Here is a 6,603-nt window from a genome sequence, read left to right as displayed (position 1 = left end):
TACAGCTAATGAAAACCCAAAAGTCAGTATCTTAGAAAATTAGAATATTATATAAGACCAATTGAATGAATATTTTTAATACAAAAATATTTTAAAACTGTTACCCTACAAAAAGGTTTCCACAGTGTAAGCAATCAGTACTTGGTGCACGAATTATTGCATCAAGGTAGTGTGGCTGTGCGGCACAGTGGGTAGCACAGTTACCTCACAGCACAAAGGCCTTGGTTCAATTCCCAGTTTGGGTGACTTATGTGGAGTTTGCATGTTCTGCAGTCCATGTTTTATATTTTGCCTGACCCGCAATGGATTAAGTTGACAATTAGTATGGAGTGGCGTCGAGGCAATCAACCTGTGGCACTGTTGAGCTGGTGCCAAGTCCTGCTGAAAAATGAAATCCACATATCCACAAAGCTTATCATCAGAAAGAAGCGGAAGGTGGTTGCGCTGACATTGGACATTAGATATAACACAGTGGACTATCACTAGGAGGTGACATTGCTCCTCTAAACATGACTGATTGTGGAAACTTCACACTAGTCTAGTTTTAAGCAGCTTGGATTGTGTGCCTCTCCACTCTTCACAATCCTTTCACGGCCGTAATTATCCCTGGTGCTTGTGTACCTTTTTCTTTCACACTTTTTCCTTCCACTCAACTTTAATATATGCAATATTATGATTCTTCATTAATGACTTTCTGTGACCAGCACGTATTTTTGTGCATTGCAAAACAGCTTTTACACTGAATGTAGCCGCTGTGCTTTCAAACATATTTTTTTAATGGGATACGTGGCACAGATATCCACTCAGAGCTGTGCGGTGTGATCAACGAGCTTCACATACAGTGTTGAAACGGATTAGCATGGAGCAGCAGCAGAGCTGGCATTATTTATTAACTACAGTAAATATCTGAGTGATAAATCAAGTTAAACTGTGCCTGAAAAGTAGTTTAGCTCAAATCACTGGACCAAATCGAATTGGTGTGAAAATGCCCTAAGTAATTAAGGGAGAATGGCTTTGATAAGAGAGAAGATCAAGAACTCAATGGACCAAGATCCTTATAAGCCACTATGGGAAACATTTCCAGGAGTTCACTCATCTGGGCTATATGGCAGAGTGGATAACCTCATCAGATAAAAACCTCATTACAGTAAAAGACATATGAATGTCTGCCTGGAGTTTGCAAAAAAGCTCTTAAAGGACTTAAAGGAAACAAGAATGAATCACAGGCCTGAAAACTTGGCCTCAATTTAAAACATCATGTCTGGAGGGTGTTCTGTAGCAGCTGGGACAGGAACAGAATGAAGCAAAGAACATAGATTTTCTTAATGAAAACTTGATCCAGAGCAGTTAATTTAGCAATACTGTACTTAGCACTTGTACTGTACTTTCTCTCTGTCTCACTTACACATGCCTTCTTGTGTGACCTCTAGTGATCAATTTTATTACTACAACTCCAAGTCACTGAAAGCCAGAGAGAACTAGTGCGCTGAATAAAAAAAGCCATAAAGAAAGCTACTTTTAAACTGAACTCATTAACTAAACCACAAAAAATAATAAATAAACACCAGATCCTAAATAGTACAGTATTAGAAATATTATAAGTATTAGTGCTGTTTACTTTAAAAATGGTTAAACTAACTCCAGGTAGATGAGTAATAAACATATACAGTATTTACAGTCATAAATAGTGAACATTCAGTGCATCTTCATTGTGCGTCATGTAGTTATCCATCGAAATCCATGACATGCAACAAATTATTTTATTCTGGATTTATTCTTTATTTGGCAATGCATTATTTCACAACAGAGAAAATAAACATGTATCAGCTTGCAAATATATAAAAGATCATAAAAGACTGTGAGAAACTGTGAGAAAGACTTGTCTGCCAAACCCAAGATTTAACTTTTTGGCCTCAATTCTAAACATCATGTCTGGTGGGTGTTCTGTAGCAGCTGGAACAGGAACAGAGAAAAAGCTAAAAGCTAAATGGAGCAAAGAACAGATTTTCTTAATGAAAACTTCATCCACAGCCCTCATCACTTCAAACTGGGACAGAGGTTCATCTATAGAAATCTCAATGTGGGTATAATATAATCATTATCAGTACGGCACTCACTGCACACATTTTTTTGTGATTTCCAGAGGCCAGATGTTCTGAGCAAAGGTAATTAAGCCATCCATGTAAACTTCACCACAGAGAAAATAAACATATATAACGTCATTCTGATATTTGTTACTCGTACCCTTTAAAATAGCCGTTGCAGAAGCGAATGGGTGGTCAGACCCTCTATATTTAGGGTGCTAGAATTTGCCTTGAGTTTTGCAGCCCTGTCAGCAGAAGCCAAACTTAGGAAGTGAATGTGTTGTTGCTCCAGCACAATCTCCTTGAGGTAATTTAAGACTGGCAGTGTGAAGGACAAGGACAACATAAGGAGGAATGGAGGGATGGCCGTAGAAGGAGTGTCAAGGATGTATGCCGTCTACATGTCACTGAACAAACGCACTCTTTGAGGGACTGGAAGACTATAAAAATGTTGCAGTTGAGTTATGATGTAAGTTATGATGTGATGCAGACTATAGACTGTAGACTATTTACTGTCCTCTGAAAATAACTCAACACACAGCCTTTCATTTCTAAACAGCTGTCCAAATTGTACACAGTTGTGTTGTCTTTCCTCGGCTTCATGTGAATGGGGAGCAAGGCTGTTAAATTTTTTGTGCTTTGGGTACTGTGTATATATTGAACATGGCAACTCATGGCAACTAACTCTCAGAGGATGTGAGTAACAGGATTGTTGCTTTCCAAAAAGATGGCCAAGGCTATAAGAACATTGCTCAGACCCTTAAACTGAACTACAGCATGGTGGCCAAGACCATAAAGTGGTTTTCCAGAATAGCGGTTTTCCACACATGTGAGATAAGATAGTGTTGTCTCATGAAAAGACAATATAATACTTACAGAAATGTGAGAAGTGACCTCACTTTTGTTGAATATGGTATATACCAGTGGTACTACTGCACCTAAACATGCTATGATCTATTTTTATTACTGGGCAAAGAGGGATTCCTGAATTTCTACTAAAACAGGGGTGTCAAACTCATTTTGGCCGAGGGCCACATTGGCATATTGGCTGTCCTCCGAGGGCCAGATGTAACTTATAAATATAAGAAAATGTAACCAAATGTAATATATGTAAATGAATGTAATTACTCCTTAATGTTAAATAACTCTCAATATATTATTTATTCAATCAAATATTACAGTTGCATGGAAAAAATGTTTGCTTGTTGCTCTATTAACATAAATCCTGTTATGAAATCCAAAAACTCCATCAATCAAGAACCAAACTATACAAGTGAATAGAAATGACATAAAATACAAGTTATATTAACTTTGATCAAAACGTTTGATACTGAAAAGAGGCTTAATTAATATAAAATCAAAAATTGTGAGCTGTGACAGATTTAGCATTTCCTCATCCAACCACTAGTGGGAGCTGCAGCAGCACAAGCCCACAGTCTTTACTGAGTCAGAGCTACAGCCCAGCCACGGGCTACAGGACTCAGCTGAGCCAGTCTGGAGCGTTTTTTAAATTTTAAGTTCTTCTGTGTATGAAATAAAATAACCCCACTAACCGGATAATACAGCTCTCTACAGTTCATATTTCAGCCCAAGCAGCTAACAGCAGCAGTTTAGAGCAGCCATCCCGGAGTCACTGCTCGGATTACATTATAAACAGGTCAGTTAGCGCGCTGCTAACCTCAGGATGTTTATAACTACGGAGTTTAGAACACACCACGGCTGCAAGGTTAGACTGTTGAAGGCTACTGGAGACTATTAAAGGCTATTGGAGGTTATTGAAAGGGTTATTGAGGGCAGAAATCAGTAAAGGCTGGTTAGATAAGTGATTCACCTCCTCGTCCTTTGCTGAGGTGAAACTGCGACTAGCGATGTCACAGTGATGTTTATTAACCTCATTAAAACAGATTTTATCAGCTATTGTCTTATAAATATTTACACATAATTTATATCTCTTCTAAAAAGCGTTTATTTTGGTCAGTAACACAAAATGCATACCGGTCTTTCGCCTTGAAGCACAGCCGTCCGTCTGCATCAACTTGTCTTTTTCTGGATATTATGGGATAAACATGTCTCAATTCCACCCGCGAAGTTACACCTTCCCTCCAGCAGGGTTTCCACATCAATGACTACACTGCCGTGTAGTGGCAGTAAGCCGTAACTTTGCGGGTAATACAATCGACAAGCATTGTGGGAAATGTATTTTTTGGTCAAAGAACGCTTCTGACCTATTTATTATAGACACTAAGATTTTACAAGCTCTCGCGGGCCACATAAAAAGACGTGGCGGGCCACATTTGGCCCGCGGGCCTTGTGTTTGACACATGTGTACTAAAAGTTAAATTCTGCTTTTGAGGGCTGAGCAAGTCCATTTTCTGCATATGGGTCATTATCAGAATTTTCCCCATTTGGCCCTCATAACTTAAAAAAAGGAAAACATTTTTTGACTATTCATAATATAAAAGACTTTACTTAGCACAGAATTCAAAATTTTGAAGATTTATCAGTTTTATTTTCTGTCATGCATTTGTCAGTTTTAATGGAAATTGGTATTTGATGAAACTTGACCTTAAGTTGAATTGTTCATGGTGAACATGTTGTGTTTTCAAGAGGAAGGCTGTGATTATGAGCACCATGTTTTAGTATATAGCACATTCACCTCCCAGTGCTGGGGTCTTGTGTTCCCTATAAGTCCCTATATGAGTGGAGTTTCCATGTTCTGTTTGTGGCTGTGTGGTTTTGCTCTGGGGACTCTGATTTTGCTATTTATATGTATATGTTTGAGTAAAATTATTATAATGTTTTATTCTATATAATATGGACAGCTTTTCTTATGTTCTCCTCCACCAGTCTTACACACTGCTTTTTGATAATGTTATGCCACTTCTGCTGCAAAAATCCAAGCAGCTTGCTTTGATGGCATCCATCTTCCTCTTGTTTATATTCCAAAGATTTTCAATTTGGTAAAATTAAAGAAACTAATTTTTAAGTGGACACAATTTTTTTTCCAGAGCTGTATATATACCGTATTTTATATAAGGCACACCGGATTATAAGGTGCGCTATCAATAAACATCTATTTGTGTATTTCAAGCACACCAGATTATAAGGTACATTTTAAAAAACTGTTGAGTAATGCGCTTAAATGCGGTTAGCAAACAGCACTTGCGTGATTAGCAGCAGTGCTAGCTGCAGTTAGCAGTGTTTAGCACCAGTAAATGCCACCCAACACAGTAAACACGCAGGCTACAGTCCGAAATACTTACCTCTGAGCGACGAAAGAGCTAGCGCTGTAGCAAATGCTATTACTGCTCCAGCCTCAAGTGCTGGAGAAACTTCACTGAAACTCGTGTAAAACGCTGTAATAATTAAGGATTTTAAATGTGCCTCATAGTGAGATGTGTGTGAATGTGTCTTGATAAACTGGGGGCCAGATTAATGGGTGCGCTTCTGTCTATTCAGTAGAAAAGGGAGCTGTTAGGAAAATTTGTATTTATTTGCACTTGTCCTTCCAACAGCCCAAACCCACCATGGAATCTACATAAGATTTAGAATGAATATATTTATGTACATAATTGAATTGGTCTGACAATGATACATAATGCTGTTTTGATGTGCTTGTTATTATACATAGGGTTATTGAATTGCCAAACCAAGTAATAGACTATATACAGTATAAGAGGGGGCTGTACAGCAAGGTTTAAGAAGTGAAGCCAATAAAATGGCTCTTTCGCCCTCTGGTGGATAACTGCAGGACAACTCTTAACCCCACCAATTCTGCAACCCCCCCTCCCCCTCCCCCCATCCCACATTATTATCCCCCTGTTTTCTTCACAATTATCACAATTTATTATTATTTGGAGATTTTTTAGAATTTTAAGGTTTATTGAGAGTCTACCCACTTCCTTTGAAGTGAATTTTGTGCCAAAATTTGTACCAAAAGAAAATAAAATCTGCAATTACAATTTTAAGAATCAAAAGCAAAAAGTGTATGTGGAAAATATAAAAGAGGTAAAAATATATGTCAGTTTTGGAGTTTTTGCTTTAATGTTCTGTGGATTTTTGTGAATTTTGCTGATAAAGTCTATTAGTGAAATGTGATATTGTTCTCTTTTGAGGAAATAAGTAAAATGTTTAATTAAAAAAATATCAAACATTTATAAACTATGATTTTGTTCAATTGCTCCATATAAACCCATTAATTTTAGAGCTCCTTTTGATGGACCGACAAACCTGTGAAAAATTCTTAATGGAGATTTCTCCTCTCTAAACATTTTCTGCTATTTCAGGACAGTTGCCACCTGGTTGGTTCCATTCCAAGCAACTTTTGGCCTTAAAATCTTGCAATGGTAGTAAACAAGGATGTACTATACTCTGTTATATACAGTACATGTACTATGCAGTTATTTTTGAGTTAAATATGGAGAATTGTGTCACTATTGACGCTACTCTGCACTCTGAATGCCGCTAACCACACTATGTAACTCTGGTGAAGCAGGTAGGAAAGGCACTTGTGAAAACA

The sequence above is a fragment of the Astyanax mexicanus genome, chromosome 23 (genome assembly GCF_023375975.1).
Source record: "Astyanax mexicanus isolate ESR-SI-001 chromosome 23, AstMex3_surface, whole genome shotgun sequence".
Taxonomy (NCBI): Eukaryota; Metazoa; Chordata; class Actinopteri; order Characiformes; family Acestrorhamphidae; genus Astyanax; species Astyanax mexicanus.
This window is presented reverse-complemented; position numbering follows the sequence as displayed.